This window comes from Danio rerio, chromosome 3 (genome assembly GCF_052040795.2).
Source record: "Danio rerio strain M-AB ecotype USA chromosome 3, GRCz13ab, whole genome shotgun sequence".
Lineage (NCBI taxonomy): Eukaryota > Metazoa > Chordata > Actinopteri > Cypriniformes > Danionidae > Danio > Danio rerio.
In genome coordinates this window covers 21,355,360-21,372,201 of record NC_141023.1, presented here as the reverse complement: position 1 = coordinate 21,372,201, position 16,842 = coordinate 21,355,360, and the positions used below count along the sequence as shown (strand labels likewise).

The window sequence follows — 16,842 nt, the reverse complement described above, 5'->3', positions numbered from 1 at the left end:
AATCAGTGCTTTTGAAAACACTATCGGTTGAGTATAGGGAAGTGGGTGGATCAGAGGAATCAGTCAATCGGTCAGTCAGTCGACATCGGCCTCTGGAGGATTCACGCGAGAACAGTAAAGAAATTTAAGATCTGACGAAGGGTACACAGAAGCCTCTGGTGGATTAAAAAAAAAAAATAATAAAATAAATAATAAAAAAGTACCTCCTGGGACCTATTTCACGCTGTCAAGAAATGCATGCAGAGGTATGCATCCATAATGAGCCTTGGTTGGTTTTATTAACAACCAGGCACGTGCACACATAGGGCTCAACCTGTGCAGTGCACATGCCCTTTTTAGTCTTGGATAGAAAGTGCCCTTCCAAAATGATCAAAAGTGCCCCCGCGACGCGGCACACCTTCGGTCCCGGCCTTCAGTAGGCGCGCGACAACACCGCTCTTGAGTACGCGCACGACAACACAGCTGATCAGTACGCGCGCGATAACACCGCTCTTCAGTACGCGCGTATCCCCCTGCTGTTCAAAAAATTTTTCCTGCACATGCCCTTTGGACGGTCTCTGCACGGGCCTGTTAACAACCATTGCATTCCAAGAAGCAATGTTAAATAGAAGTTACATACAGTATTGTGGATATAATTTGTATTCGTTTGCTCTTCGACTAGTCTTACAATGTAGGTGTGACTTGAAAATCAGTCAAGCGATCACCCTTTATACCTCCAGCCAAATGTTTCCACCCTGTCTAAATCCATTTTGAGATTATGTTGTCACCAGACTGATCTCATAACGCCTGAATCTATAAGACAACTAAAGAGACTGCCTTTGTCAAATCTACCCGTGCTCATGTCAGGTCTTTTATTTTTTTTGTATCTATATTTTTTTTTACCCCAAGGATAAACATTGGAAGTTTCTCATGTGTATAAGAGCTCAACAGATGGCCCTTGTGTTTGTCATTGAGACTGCTGGATCTGATCCAATCCTGGCCACCGTCCCGGAGCCTCTTCCAACCTTCCTTCATCCAGTCATCGCTAACAGATTCACCAAAGAAACCCTGGAATGGCCATTCATGTTCCTCAGAGAGCGCTGTTTCATGGCACATTAGGAAAGTACGGTCTCATTTGAAGAGGCTTTGAAAGATTTCTTACGAGTATAATTCTCACTAAATGGAGTTGGATTTATGCTCAAGACAAAAAAGAACTGATTAGCCTCTGGGGCAGGGTAATTATGGTTAGCTAACTTGAAATAGAAGCAAAAAACTACAACTGCTTTTAGTATTTAAAAAATAATTGACCTAACGCTAGCAAAATTTTTAATTAAAATGTAAAATATGAGTTTTAAATTCAAGGGATTAAATGACAAACATTAGTATATCAAGCAAGACTGCTGCACTGTAAAAATGCTGGGTTCCACACATTTCCCTCTTGTTTTCTAAATACATATCAAATTGAGTTAACTTAAGTGTTTAGAAATTTCAGTGGATTGAACATAATTTTTTTTTTAAGTTGTCCCAAAAAGTCAAGAAAAGAAAACATAAGAACTGTTTGTGTTTTAATTAGGCAGTTTGAACAAGCAGCAAAATAACTGTGTGTGTGAGTAATGAATATAATGCATTTAATATACTGAACTGCATCTTCATTTTGTAGGATCTCGTAACTTTAAATAGTTTGGATTTATTGTTTATGTTGGAAAGCATCATGAAAATGTGCTGTTTTTAATTTAAAGTGCACTTTTGTGAATTATGTGTTACATTGTGGAGTTTTTGATATCCACCAATATCATATGTACTCTCATGTAATTTTTCGCAAATAATTATAAATAATTTTATTATAAATAATTTAATTTTTATTTTTATAAAAAAAGGTTTTATTTAATTTATTTTTTGAATTATGCACTTTTGTGAAGTATGTGTTGCATTGTGGAGTTTAATATTTGCTTTTATCTTATGTACTTTGATTCTTTGAATTTTTTTTTTTTTACAAATTATAATATTTTATTTATTAGAAATGTTAAATTTAATTATTATTTTTTTTAATTAAGCACACTTTTGTGATGAGTTGCATTGCAGAGTTTTTAATATTTGCCTGTCATATGTACTTTGATTCTCACATAATTTGTAAAACAAATAATTGTAGTTAATTTAATTATTACAAACAATTACATTTTATTATTATTTTTTAAATAGTCGTTAGCTTTTGTGAAGTATCTGTTGCATTGTGGAATTTTAAATATGTGCTTATATCTTGTTTTAATTTTCACATAATTTTTAAAATTTGTATTTCACATTATTTTATTATACAAAGGTTTTATTTAATATAATTTAATTAATTTTGTCCTTTGTGAAGTATGTGTTGCATTGTGTAGATTTAAATATCTGCCTATAACATATGCATTTGATTCTCACATAATATATATAACATTTTTTATTTTTATTTGATATAAATGTTTAATTCAATTTAATTTAATTACATTTTTCAATTTATAGCTGTAAATGTGAAATGAAAGGTTTGAGTTGTAGCCCAAGTAGTTGAGCTGTTTCCTGTCTGCGATCTTGTTCAAATAAAAGTGTTAAACAACATGAATGATAAATGATATCATAAGTGCCCCACAGGACAGCTCTTAACCTTTAGACATTCTTTAGTCTTAATCCCTCTGATCTCAGTCGTTTTAGTAAAATCACACAACACAAAGCTCTAAAACTGATGAAATTTTAAATGGCTGCATCTCAAGTCGGAGAGGAAATTTTATTTCTTGTCAGAAAGTCAGTTTTACACTTGGAACAGGTCACAGAGAAAAGGTTTTTAAAGTTGTAAATAAAAATTATTAAAGCACATTTACCAAAACAACTGCTTTTTATCTTAAAATTATGTTTAGTTGTCAGGTACTAACAATTTCGTTTGTAATTCTGAAAGATTAACTTGCAATTCATTTTCCTTTTCATTTTATATGATTTATGGGAGCAACTTACACTCAGTTAAAATAGCTGGGTTAAAAATATCCCAACATATAACCCCAACATATAAGTTACTATAGCACCTTCCCAACTATGGGTTATTTAAACACAGTGCTTTGGGTTATTTTGATTAAATGTTTTTGTTTTTTTTTCTTTCCATTCTGGTATTACTATTGCTACTATTACAATATAGTTTCTTAGCAAATGGACAGTGTTGTTAATAAAAAGGCAACATACCTCAACCAAGACAGGACGCGACATCGGGTTGATGTCTCCACTGGGTCCTAATGGGAAGAATGACGGACTCTCAACTAGGTGTTCCATTTTCTTAAAAAAAACAAATAAATGGTAGAGATGAACACGGGACGTAGAGAAAGCAGTTTGTCAATTTTCTATAGGCTTAAGCACGCGTTTGTGTCATCAATAATTAGAGGGCTTGTGAAAGGGATATAAAAATCATGACACGGAGAGTTAATTTAATAAAAGACAATAATATTATTGCGTTAGAGCTTAAATAAACTTTATAACGCAAAAACAACACACGCATAATAATACAGCTGTTTTGCGTCCGTTAAATTTGGTGACTGTTAAATATTATATTAAATAAATAACCCAATAAAAGTTAGAAATAACCCAAAAAAGCACCAAATATTTTTAACTCAACCATTCAGTTAAATAAATAACTTAACATTTTTAATGTATTAATGCATAAGCAATCAATGAAGTGTCTTAGAAAACGGAATACAGTATGTGTTATTATCTTTCGTTGTCAAACTATTGTATACCACAATTTTAAGGAAACTTGTTAAAATTAACTAATTACTTTCAGCAGATCATGAATACTGATATGGCACACAAAATATTAATATATAGTTGGAAAAGCAAAAAGAAAAGAATGTACAGAAAAACAGTAAACTCAAAACAGGTCTTGTAATTAAAGTCAATAAAACACCAAGAGTAAAGCTGCGGTCACACTAGAGTTTGTGCGGAGTCGTGTGGAGCTGCGAAAAGGGGTGGGATTAAACAAGATGAAGACATTAAAAAAGCGAGCGAATGCTCCATGTTTAAAGTTTCTGTCCAGAGAGGTCATTTTTTGATCCTCGATTGGTCTCCCGCAGTCAAGTGACGCGATTTTGCAGGTCAGAGTTTACCAAGCTCGAACTTTGCACCACAGCAACCTGCGAAACTTGACGCATGACCCTGCATTTCCGGTCTGACGCATTCGTGTGCGAATGAATGGAAGTCTGTGGGTGGAAAAGCCTAGTGTGACCTCAGCTTAAGGCTATTTCATGACATAAAGTACAAGTGTAAACATACCTCTTGTTAAATTTCCACTGCAGTAATGGGTTGTCATGCAGGCTTGTTTGTTTGAAATGTTTCTGTTCCTCCTCTTTTGAATGTGAGCACAACATCTTGGACAAACGAGACACAGGTGAAAGCAATCAGTACACAATGTGACAAACAAGGGCTGTGGACCCTTTTCACAAGACTGTTTTAACGGTCATCATACTCTTAAATTCTTGAAAGTTTTTAATATTTCGATTTTTTAAAAAAGCATGAACATTTATATGCATTCATGTATATATTATATCATCTTTGTGTAAAATTACAAAAAAAAAATAAATAAATTACCGCGTGTGAGGTGTTATGCAGCGTTTATGGGGCTGAGAGTAAATTTGATGTTATTCTCTCCTCTGGCTGCAGTTATCAGTCTCACAAATTTTTTCCTTTTTCTGAAAGTCTTGATAATACCATCAAGGAGTTTTTCTTTTATTGTTTTAGCAAATAGGGTTGTAAAAAAATATTTGTTGTATTCTCCCATTCACACTGCACTCTAAGTTTACCCAACTATGATGGCTTCAGCTACTGAGAAACCTGAAAATGTGAAAGGGATCCATTAATCAATTCCATTTTTAGAAATAAATAAAAAATACAATTAAATTACATTTAATACAATAAAATTGCAAATTCCCTGTCAATAAAACTCTTTTGGACTATGCCAATACAAACACATTTTAAAGTGTTTGTATTTTATATTTTTGTTTTGTTAATTCCTAACCCTTCTGCTCATATAGATTTTTTTTTTCTCTGTGATGATATCACATTAAGTTTACAGTTTTCAGTAGTGATCTGCATTTTAGGAACAATAAAGTTTTGGGAAGTAGAATAAAGTATTTATTGTAAAAGACGTTTATTGATTAATTGGTTTGTTTGTGTATTTATGCGTTAATAAATAATATGTACTCACACTACATTCTGTTACACATCCTCACTCTCAGAAATAAAGGTATAGGAGCTGTCACTGGGCCAGTACCTTTTCAAAAGGTACACATTTGTACCTGAAGGGACCATAATGCTACTTCAAAGGTACTTTTTAGGTACATTTGGGTAATACTATGCACCTTTTAGGCACCACTGTGGACTTTTTGAGTACAAATATGTATGTTTTGAAAATGTACTCCCAGTGACAGCTCTTGTATCTTTATTTCTGAGAGTGTACTGTACAAATATATTATCAAGCTGGATGCAGAAACATACAATATTTATAAGAGATGTAAGTGTAAGATTAAGCCCGAGCCTGATGGACAGTAGTGCAGGAAGACACTTTTTAAACACTTTAATTCTGTACAGCTTCGACATATCTGCCCAATCTTATTAAAAAAGGCTTTTACTTACTTTGGCATCTAGTGCCTGGAGCATTATTGCAAAAAAGAGAGGAAAAAAAGTTGTTTAAGTTTTAAAAGGTTTTATGGAAATGTGTTCTGTGGGTGTAATTGCACTAACTGCATTGCACTTTAGATGTTATTGTCTAAATCTCAGAGGGTTGATCCTTTATGGCCCTTGCACTGATTAATTTAAAACTAGTAATGCAACAGTTAGTTCCGCTGCTTGAATTTCAATATCCAGGATGTTCAGAGAGTCAGCGCGTACAGTTAAAACAGCATTAGGACTTTTTATTGTTTCCATCCTGAGCTTTGGCATTTGACGAATTCCAGACTAAAGTATGTAGGTGTTACAGATTAAAAGTTTAACAGAAACCAATTATTCTTTAGTGTTTACACTGATAACTGAAAGTGGGTTTAGTTGATACTGAATCCGAGGGGTACATCTTTTGAGGTTATTATCATTATTAATGCAACGACTTGAATATAATGCTCAATTATAAAATTTATAAATGTGTCACGGTGGCGCAGTGGTTAGCACGATCGCCTCACAGCAAAAAGGTCGCTGATTCAAGTCCCGGCTGGGTCAGTTGGCATTTCTGTGTGGAGTTTGCATGTTCTCTTAGTGTTTGATCACATTTGCACACATTTTGATAAACGGTCTTGGATAAAATTCAAATGTTTAGTGACAAGGCAGCACTGGCAATTTAAAAATAATTTTTAACCAGCCAAAGTGGCTAGTGGGCTTGTCTGTCTAACCCACCACAGGTGAATTCTTCCTGCATTTGGTGGGTTGGTGGGTGTTAACGTCAATCCCTGGACGTTAGTCATGTTTTTGAATCTGCCACTACACTGACACATAGGCATTTGTAGCTCCACCCTCTTTTCAAAAGAGGACTGGGAGAGCGATCTAATTTGAATTTAAATTAAAAGTCACCAAAATGGTACAATTAGGATCAAAGCCTGAAAGGGGCTGTTTCAAAGAGTTAGAAAATATTGTTTTTGGGGTATTTTGAGCTGAAACTTCCCATACACACTCTAGGGACATCAGACACTCATTTTACTTCTTGTATAAAGGGGCACAATAGGTCACCTTTAAGTAAAAAGACTTTAAAATGCATTAAAAGTTTTGTTACTTGCTTAATACAAACATTTATCTCAATTTTGAAAATTTTGATGCAAAATCATCAAAATTGTAAAGGGAAAATATTTTTCTGTCTTGTTTTCTTGAAAAAAGAATGAATACAAATAGTTAGATTTATATATAACAAGAAAGAAAATCTGTTTGTGAGGTTTTATAGATTTCAAAATGTTCTATTTCGCATACTTACGTTTTTAATTTTTTAAAAAATTATTTTATTTTTCCCAAATAAACAAAATTAAAACTGTTAAACATATATTTGCTACACAGTTAAATACCCCTATGACACCTACACTTTAGATTTAGTTGTTGGAGTCTGTGAAGAAAAAAAAAAGGTTAATAGCTTGTTCACACCAATATTGTTAAGTTGTTGTCATATTGTTCGTTTATTCATTCATTTTCTTGTCAGCTTAGTCCCTTTTTTAATTCGGGTGATGAACCGCCAACTTATCCAGCAAGTTTTTTTTACGCTGTGGATGCCCTTCCAGCCACAACCCATCTCTGGGAAACATCCACACACGTTCACACACACACTCATACACTACGGACAATTTAGCCTACCAAATTCACCTGTACCGCATGTCTTTGGACTGTGGGGTAAACCGGAGCACCCGGAGGAAAATCTCCACGCGAACGCAGGAAGAACATGCAAACTCCACACAGAAATGGCAAATGAGCCGAGGCTCGAACCAGCGACCTTCTTGCTGTAAGGCGACAGCACTACCTACTGCACCACTGCTTCGCCCTTCATTTATTCATTCATTCATTCATTCATTTATTCATTCATTCATTCAATTTCTTTTTGGCTTAGTCCCTTTATTAACCAGGGTTGCCACAGCGGAATAAACCGCCAAATTATTCAGCACATGTTTTACGCAGTGGATGCAACCCATCATTGGGAAACATCCATACACACTCATTCATACACATACACTACGGAGGAAACCGGAGCACCCGGAGGAAACCAACGTGAACAAGGGGAGAACATGCAAACTCCACACAGAAATGGCAACTGACACAGCCAAGGCTCGAACCAGTGACCTTCCTGCTGTGAGGCGATCATGCTACCCACTGCGCCACCTCAACATGCTCAACATGCATTGCAGTTTTGTAATCTGAAAGTTTAAATATTCAAATTCGTTAAAGCAGGATGGTTCTTACTGTCTGTTAATGTTTTTTAAGCACTCAATCCAAAAAAAAAAGAATGATTTCTAAATTGAACATCAAAAGTTTATATTTATTTATTTATTTTTATTTATTTATTTATTTTTTACTTATTGTGAATGTCTGTGGTTTCTCTTAACTGCTTGCCAAATAATCATCAGGATATCTGCCTTGGTGTTTAATAGAATAAAGATACTTAGGTCTGAAACAACTTGAGTACATTTTCATTTTTGAAACTTAGAACTATTTTAACTATATCTTAACTATACATTAAATATATATATTTATTGTTATTGTTTAAACTCTCACAAGAAAAGCCATTAAACCAAGTACTATTTAAAACAATGGAAAAGCAAAACAATTTTGTTCTATGAGAACGAGATGCTTTTCTTCCTGCTGTCAGTCAGTGTTTTGATTAGTCATGACTGACGTGTGTCTATATTGGACATGACAGATAACAAACAAAAATAGGACAGAGCAAGTTACAGGCAAAAATAAATTGATAACTTATTTGACACTCATAATAAAACCAGATGAGCCTAGTATTTAACCATGTGTCATCCCTAAAAAGCACAGCAATGCTTCTCTTTCGCGGACAGTTTCATTAATGTATCTTGGCACGCTCTATTGTAACATTTGACCCATTAGGCTTTGAATTTTGGTAAATATAAAGTTGACTCAGTTGTTGCATCACCGCTTGACCTGTCCAAACAGCTCCAGTGCAGTCATATTTCTAACTTAGCTGTGGCTGTTACCTTAATTTACTGTGAAATCTCCCATTATTTTCTCTCCAGTCTGTGGGGCTTCAAACAGTCGTGTGGACCTGTTCTTTCACAAAGGGCCATAGAGAAAGACAGCACTGTTGCGAAATAAACCCTTCTTGGTTATTTCTAAAGCCATTGTCTTGTGAATGACTGCTGTTGTGCAATAGTTTTCAGGAATGTATGATCCTTTCTGGAGTAACAACGAGTATGATAGCAACATAGTTAAGTGATATTAGGAAAGTTTGAAAGGATAGTTCATCCAAAAATGACAATATTTAGGAATACTTGCTCCAAAACAGTTGGGTTTTTTGTTGTTGTTGTTCTGTTCTGGAAACATTGGCCATCATAGTATTTGTTTTACCTACTTTGGAAGTCATGGAGTAAAGCTTCCCAACTTTCTTCAATATATGTTCATTAGTGCTCATCAGGAAAAAAGAAAACTGGTTTGGACAGGGGGTGAGTAAATGTTGACAGAATTTTCAGTTTTGGGTCAAATATCCCTTTAAGTAGATTTGCCGCCATAATATTTATATTCAAACAACAACCCATTATTCTTTATTCTTCTTGATGTCCAGCAACTTTTACGTAAAAACTAAAAATGATTAAATGAATTTGAATGTATTTATATTCTTATGGAAAGTCATGTCAAGTGTTTTCCAGTGCTGCAACAGTCAATTGTAGGCGGTTGTTCTCTCTGTACTCTGAAAGCTCTGATGGGTCATTTATGGACAGAATATGATAATGTAAAAATGCAAAACGCTTGATGCACCATTTGGGGTGCTTCAGAGTGTGGAACAAACAAGTTCCCATAAGAGCTAAACAAAAGTGAATGGTTCACTCACTCACACCTACAGTATGTTAATTATTTCAGCACACATTTTTACAGTTAGAATAAAGTACACTCTCGGAAATACAAGAGGTACAAGAGCTGTCACTGGGGCAGTTCCTTTTCAAAGAATACACATGTGTATCTGCAGTAAAAGGTCCATATTGCTACCTCAAAGGTACATTTAAGTACCTATATAGTATACAAATGTGTACACTGTAAACGATTTCTTGTTAAATTAACAGTAAGTTACTGGCAACAATTATCCAGTAGCTGCTGTATTTCATAAAACAGTAACATTACTGTAATACTAATTACATTAGTATTACATTTACTGTAAAATGTAATACATCATTTTACTGTTGTTGATTTTTACTGTAACACCAATTACAGTAGTGATACACATACTGCAAAACTGAAAACAGTATTTTATTGTACATTTTTACCATGAAGAACTACGGTATTTTAACGTTACTTTCATTATTACTGTATAGTATTTTACAGTTATTAAATGTTATTTTATTTTATTTAATAGTGCTACTTTATAATGGGTAAAAATGTTCAAAACTTGCACAAGTGTTATTTTAACTGTTCAAGAAATACAAGAAAAATAAAGAAACTGAAACTTTAACTTCACAATAAAGGTTTATTGTGTAAACCATGCTAAAACAGTAGCAATTATTCAATAAAACAAAGCAACAGAACACTAATGAACAATTGATCATTAAAACCAGTCAACAATTAATGCATCAAAAATTATTACAATTTTAAAAACAGGTGAAAATACTGCTACAAGACAGGAAATGATGAAGGCCAAATGATGTGGAAAGGGACAGTGAAAAAGGGCAGCAGCACTTCTGATGATCCTGCAAAAATGACACGCAAAATCAATCACTGGAGTAAAAACTAATCATCCCTAAAACCATTTAATTCATTCAGAAACGAAACACTGCACTGTTGTTTTTATATATATATATATATATATAAATATATATAACAGTTATAATATATAACAGTTTTTTTTATTGTTTTTGTTGGTGAAATACAGTTTGTTGTCAATTCACAATTACACTAACGTTAATGGGGAAAAGATCAGCGGGCATTGTTCTTGAAGATCGCTAGTCAGGTGTCCACACAGGTGTGTAAAAAATAAAGTCTCATCTTAACTTAATGTCCGACTCTGTATAGCTCGAATATCTGATTCCATGATCACACTACTAGTTCTTCCACGGATTTAAGAGGGGTAAACACAGTTCATTCTCACTTTAAGAGGCTACATATTTAAAATTAAATAAATAAAAATAATCTAATTTAACGTGACTAATGTTAATTAAATACTTTTAGGCTTTTAACACGTATAAATCCACTTCTAACTTACAGATAAGATTGCGTTAGAGAACATGAAAGCCGTGGGTGATTTTTTTAAAATAATGCTAATGATGAGTCACTGATATTTGGTTTGCATAAAACAAAGTAATTACTAAGCATTCATTTTTGGCAAAATCTGCAGAGAGGCTGAGCGACATGAGGAAATGTGTTAAAGTTGAGTAGAGAACTAAAGAGCAGTCTAGCCTACTTCATTAAATGTTTGTGGTAATATTCTGCTGTCAATTCGTATTACTGTATTTTAATATGCAGCAGTAATGGCATGTCAGCGAGACAAATAAACATTTTATCGAGTCATTTCATACAAATTTATTTATTTATTTTTTATACGAACACCTCTCCAGTGACATTTCCTCAAACTAAATCATCACAACGTTACTGTGCACAGCATTAGTAAAACGTTGAGAATAATTTAAATACTTAATTTTTTAAAACAGTCACTGCTGATTAGAAACTAACATTAAAGCTAAGCTTACAGAAATCCTGTATGCATGACAATATAAAGATGTATTACTCACTGATGTCGAAGCACTTCCAGGTCATCAGAGATGTAGACAGGACAGAATATGTGCTATCAAATGAGCTCTTGTGCAGCCTTTGTTGGACATCCAGGTAGTATGTTCACCCACACTGTAAGAAACAAAAACAGAAACAATTTATTAAAATGTGGGGGACAGTAAACATGTTTGGTCTACAGAGAGAAGAAAATGTTTACTTTAAGCATTGATCCTAATGAATCTATTTCTGATTTACATTTAACCTTATCACGGAAACAGCATTTTTGAGCTTTTAGACCAGGGGTGCTCAACCTTGTTTGCTTTAAATTAGAATTAAAACTATAAATCTCTATGTCAAATAAAATACTTCAGATCTAAATAAAGCAGGTGCTTTTACCTAAAGGTTCCTTCCCTCCAGTTAGTTTGGCTGCAAATCCCTCCACATCTGTGCTTTATTCGGTTCTTGTCTTAAGAGTAACTGGTGTCGCATTCCAGGTTCATCACAATCTGAGCTAGAAAGACAATATGGCAAAAGACAAGACATATATAAATAAGTCTCAGAATAAAATATTTAAAAGGATAGTTTACTTTTTTGCCACCATTACTCCATGTGTTTTAAATCCATTTAAATTTCTGTTAAACACTAAAGCAAATATTTTGAAGAATGTTAGTAACCAGTAACTATTGACATCCATATTTGAACCAAATTTCTTTAAAAAATACGAGTTTGTGTTCAACGGAACAAATTAAATGTATAACTATTTTGAAACAAGTGGAGGATGCCAAAGATGCTATTATTTTCATTTTGGGGTGAACTGTCCCTTCAATTCAAGTGTCAAGCAATAGTCATAAAAACTGATGTGTCGCTTGAGGAAAACTAAATCAAGTACCTTCTGTGAACAAGCAGAATCATTATGCCATTGTATTCAGTGATTCTCTTTTACATTTTCCCACTATAAAACGATAGCTTCAACATGCAATCCATGTTAAGACAAAAATGAATAGCATAAAATAACATATTGAACTAAACTTACAGTTTCCAGGCTGTTTGAAAAACAAACAAACACATACGCCCAGTAAAATTGCTAATAAACACAAAGACAACAGTTATAGAAAAAAATGTTTGTCTAATATTTACTCAGCACTTGGTAGGCAAATAGCATAGCCGTGGCTGTTTTAACCCCAGATTTTTATCTTAGGAACTGCTGGAAGAAGAAAAAGAGGTTGTACATGAAACTCCTCACAACAAATCTGTGAACAACTCTACATTTAAAAATCTAATCAAAATGAGGAAGACATCAACATTACCTTGAATAATCAAGTGAGGAGTGATTTGTTGCATCAGTTTTTCAATATCAATTACTGTAGCTGAAAAACAGATAAATATAATAAGAGTAAAATAAGACTTAACATTAATTAATCTAAATCTATGGTACAACCATACCAATCTGTATGGGGTTAAAATACATTTGTACACAAATCATTCCCTGACCCCATCAATTTCACTTAGAATAGGATGGATAGATATATATATATATATATATATATATATATATATATATATATATATATATATATATATATATATATATATATAGTGATAATGACTTTGGCTTATATCTGTGTACTCAGAATGTACACTCACCTCAGGTACACCTGAACACCAAAAATTAAATGTACAATTAATGACACACTATACATCAAGCTCATTAACATTATTGAGAAATAGACAATTAATATGTATTTTGTAATATTAACGTTAGCTTAAAATAATTCAACTGCATTTAATTTTCAGCTCCATTTAATAAAACAGTTAAGACTCATTTCATTATGAGTTTAGTTTAAATAACTAACTTACAGTTGAAAAATATTACCATAATGATAGCTTAGTCATAATGACTATGTGAAAACCAGAGCTTACCTTAACGGTAAACGTTTAACTTTTCATGGTGACTTCGCCTTCATCTCAGTGTTGTGCTGAAATAGAGAATTCATTAATGCAGTTACAATAAGTTAAAGTTATGTTTTTTTCAGGTAACTTAGCGTATGGTCAAAAACTCACTTAAGATAAACTCACTGTATCTAATACCTCGCAAACACTACAATGACCGCCTGGCGTCTGTTATTTCTTGTTTAAAATACCGTTTGTTAACGGATAGCGTGACATAACATAAGAACAACTAATGTCACTTGGTTAATTCTTTTAAATTACACACACAATACACAGAAATACTTATAAAATAATCCTTTAACGGACAGAATTTGACTTTAAAACACTTACCGAAGATGAATTCGCTGGATGAAAGACGACAGGTGAATTTCAAATTAGGAGAGCCGTTGCCTGCATGTCGAGTCGTGTCCGTTCGGTTCTATATGAATCGGCTCCTTAGTGAACAGTAAAGAATCGAATCCGCCTAAAACCGATTCCTTTTTGTATATGATTCATTACTATTTCGTTATACTGCTTGGCCACGCGCATTTATACACTAATTATACACTAATTGCATATTGCAGAATGTGCTTGTCAACACGTGTGATCAAATAATTCCCGAGCAAACGGTTCAATTCGGTTCAATACGATTCAGAGTTGCTCGAGTGCTGAACCGAACCAGTGCAAACGTGATATTGATTACAATATAGTAACATTGTTTTTTATTCACTTTACCAGCGAAATTATTACATATATCTGACCTTGACAATAAGAATAAAGTTCGTTTGAAGTGTTTTGAGAATTATATATAAATATATATATATTTTTTTCTCCCAGAATTCATTTCACATCAACAACCATTAAATGGTAATGGCGGATGAGAAAGCCCAGCTAATATTATAAATAATGCGTTTAATATGTCACGAAATGAAATTTTAACAGTGTTTCATGCGAGAATGTAGTTCTTACAAACTCAAATCTGTGGTTTATTTATAGATATCATGTGTAAATTTTAAGCGTGCTTTGCCGATAGCGGAGATTCTGACCTCCAGGGTGTCCATCATCACTCATGTATCCGGCGAAACGAGGTTATAATCGGCTAGACATGTGAGACTTGCCCCGGTCTTAGATGGCTCTATAATGAATGTGTTATGAAATTTAGTTTTAACCGTTTTTCATGCGGGAATGTAGTTGTTTTAAACTCAAGTCTGTGGTTTATTTATAGGGATGGTGGGTATTTTAAAATATTGTTTTGAAAATGCGGAGATATGTGACCTCCATGGTGATGACGGGTGCCCTAACCTCATGAATCCGTCTAAAGCAGGCTGGTCATTATGACATTTAAGCTGACTTTGGTTTCATGAATCAATTACTTTTGTTCCAGTTTACGTTTTGGTTAAGCACAAAGTTATGTTGATTAAAAATGATTTAATATTTTCATGTTAACCTTATAAAATTAAGGTGCAGTACACCCAAATATGGAAAACCAGGGGACAGTTTTATGCACTGAACAGTCTGAAGAAACTGGTTAGTTTATTTTTCTTCACAAAATACTTTGTCAAAAAATAAAATAAACATAATAATAATAATATAAAGTTTGTGTAGTTTTTCATGATCGTTTGCAGTACTGTATTTAGATGCACAGTAACTGATTTTTTCCCAAAATTCATTGTAAAATCTGCAGTAGCATACTGTTAATCATGTTCACAGTATGGAAATGTTGAGAATACATTATCATGCTGTGAAAACAGCAATATATACAGTAACACACTGTGCACAGCTTATACAGTAAACAACTGTTGAGAATTGCAGTATAATACCGTGAAAACAACAGAAATCGTTTACAGTGTACCTCTTGAAATCAAATAAAAATTATAAACTAAAATATGTGGTAACACTTTATTTTGATGGTCCATTTAAGCATTAGTAGACTGTTTGTTTAACATCTGTTGATACTGCAGCTAAACAGACATAAAGGCCCAATCCCAATTTTACCCCTTACCCCTACCCCTTACCCGCGTTCGTGTTTTACCGTCATGCTTTAAAATAAATAGTAATAAAAAAAACTATAAAAATAACCGCTAAATATCGCAATCTATAATCTCTATTAAATAACTCCTGTACAGCAGTCCCACAGCATGACACTGGAATACCCTGTCAGTAATGTCTAGTGGCTGTCAATGGGCTTTTTACAGTGTCTGCTATAATGTTAATGTTGTTTTTGGTGCGTTTACATTATGAATATGGCCACTATTTAAATACACAGTAAAGTTACGATCTTATTGCCACATTAGATCGTTATGATAACATAATATATGCCTTCAGTGATCTCCTGAAGATAAATACCAAAAAATAACACAACTGGAATACACTACAACAGTCGCCATCGTCTGATCTCACAGGAGAAGCAGGAGATTGAGAGGACATATGATGACGTGTGCAGGTGCTGTAGTGCTATCCCAATTCTTAGGGGTAAATTTTGAAGCCCTTCCCCTTAACCCTCGGTTGTAAGGGCCAAGGGGAAGGGGTAGGGGTACAAAAATAGAATTGGGATTGTGCCTTAACTGACTATAAGAAACTCTGCAAGTACATGTCAACTTACACTCTAATGAGAATTAGTTGGCATGTAGATTCAATGTAACTTTATTTAACAAATAGACCATCAAAATAAGTGTGAACAAATAATTTTTAATTATATTATTGACATATGAATCAAAAGCATAACATTGAGGAACAAATGTGGACCCATTACTGTATACAGATTAGCACCCTTTGTAAAGGTACCACATCGTTGACAGCTCTTGTACCTTTATTTGCAAGTGTAGAATTTAAAAATGTTATATAAAAATAAATATATTGAATATATACTCACTATTATTAAGTAAACTTTTCTTCTGGTTTTGTCTTCAAACCTGCCTAAATGCTTTGTGGAAAAGATTCAACAAGGTGCTGGAAACATCAAGTTGCCGTGATGAGCACACACACAGCCAGAGGATCATTACCAACTAATTACATGGACTGTGAAGTTTATTTATAAACTAATTTCGAGAGGATCACGTGCTTATGACTGCTTGCAGCCGGCCCTGCATTATTCAATTTCTTATTCACCATTCAGATGATTCCTTAGCCATTATAAATACACTAAGTTCCATGTGACAGCTATCTTCGTTTTAAAGAATCCCCCTTCCACCCTTCCTCCTCCTGCCTTCCTAGATGGGTGGCATGGTGGCCCAGTGGTTAGCACTGTTGCCTCACAGCAAGAGCGTCACTGGTTCAAGTCTTTACTAAGCCAGCCGATTCATCTGTTCATTCAGTTCATCGGTCAAGCTAACATTACAACGCGCTTCCTTGCCTTGTTTCGCAGTGTTAGACCCTTGCTTTGTTTTATTGTTTGTTCTTGTATGCTGCCAGCCTTTTAACCTTCTGCCTGTTTCTGATCATGACTCTAGATTTGCCTGTCTCCCTCGTGACAATTAAAGCCCCCAAGCAACCATTTAAACTAATGCATGAGACTATTTTCTAATG

At 34.0% G+C, this 16,842-nt stretch overlaps 2 long non-coding RNA genes across 6 annotated transcripts in view; both read right to left on the bottom strand.

Moving 5' to 3' along the window:
- LOC141381182 (uncharacterized) overlaps window positions 1-16,324 on the bottom strand; it is a 33,443-nt gene extending 17,119 nt beyond the window's left edge. Inside the window, exons 1-3 of one of the 4 annotated variants that reach the window (XR_015480673.1) lie at window positions 16,190-16,324; window positions 4,264-4,358; window positions 3,184-3,273 (exon numbers count right to left, since the gene is read on the bottom strand). This is a non-coding gene — a long non-coding RNA (uncharacterized LOC141381182). Of the gene's footprint in view, window positions 1-3,183; window positions 3,274-4,263; window positions 4,359-8,564; window positions 8,760-16,189 lie in introns of those variants that run through there. The other 3 variants (XR_015480671.1, XR_015480674.1, XR_015480672.1) reach the window with 3 other exon arrangements.
- On the bottom strand, window positions 10,131-14,839 carry LOC137490542 (uncharacterized). 2 transcript variants are annotated; one of them, XR_015480669.1, is made up of 6 exons: window positions 13,669-14,839; window positions 13,309-13,364; window positions 12,696-12,755; window positions 11,785-11,899; window positions 11,409-11,520; window positions 10,131-10,370 (listed from the first exon to the last, which is right to left on the bottom strand). It is a non-coding gene; the product is annotated as an uncharacterized LOC137490542 (long non-coding RNA). The 2 variants fall into 2 exon arrangements; XR_015480670.1 differs by lacking the exons at window positions 12,696-12,755; window positions 13,309-13,364; window positions 13,669-14,839 and adding an exon at window positions 12,526-12,584.
- Window positions 16,325-16,842: the final 518 nt, after the last annotated feature.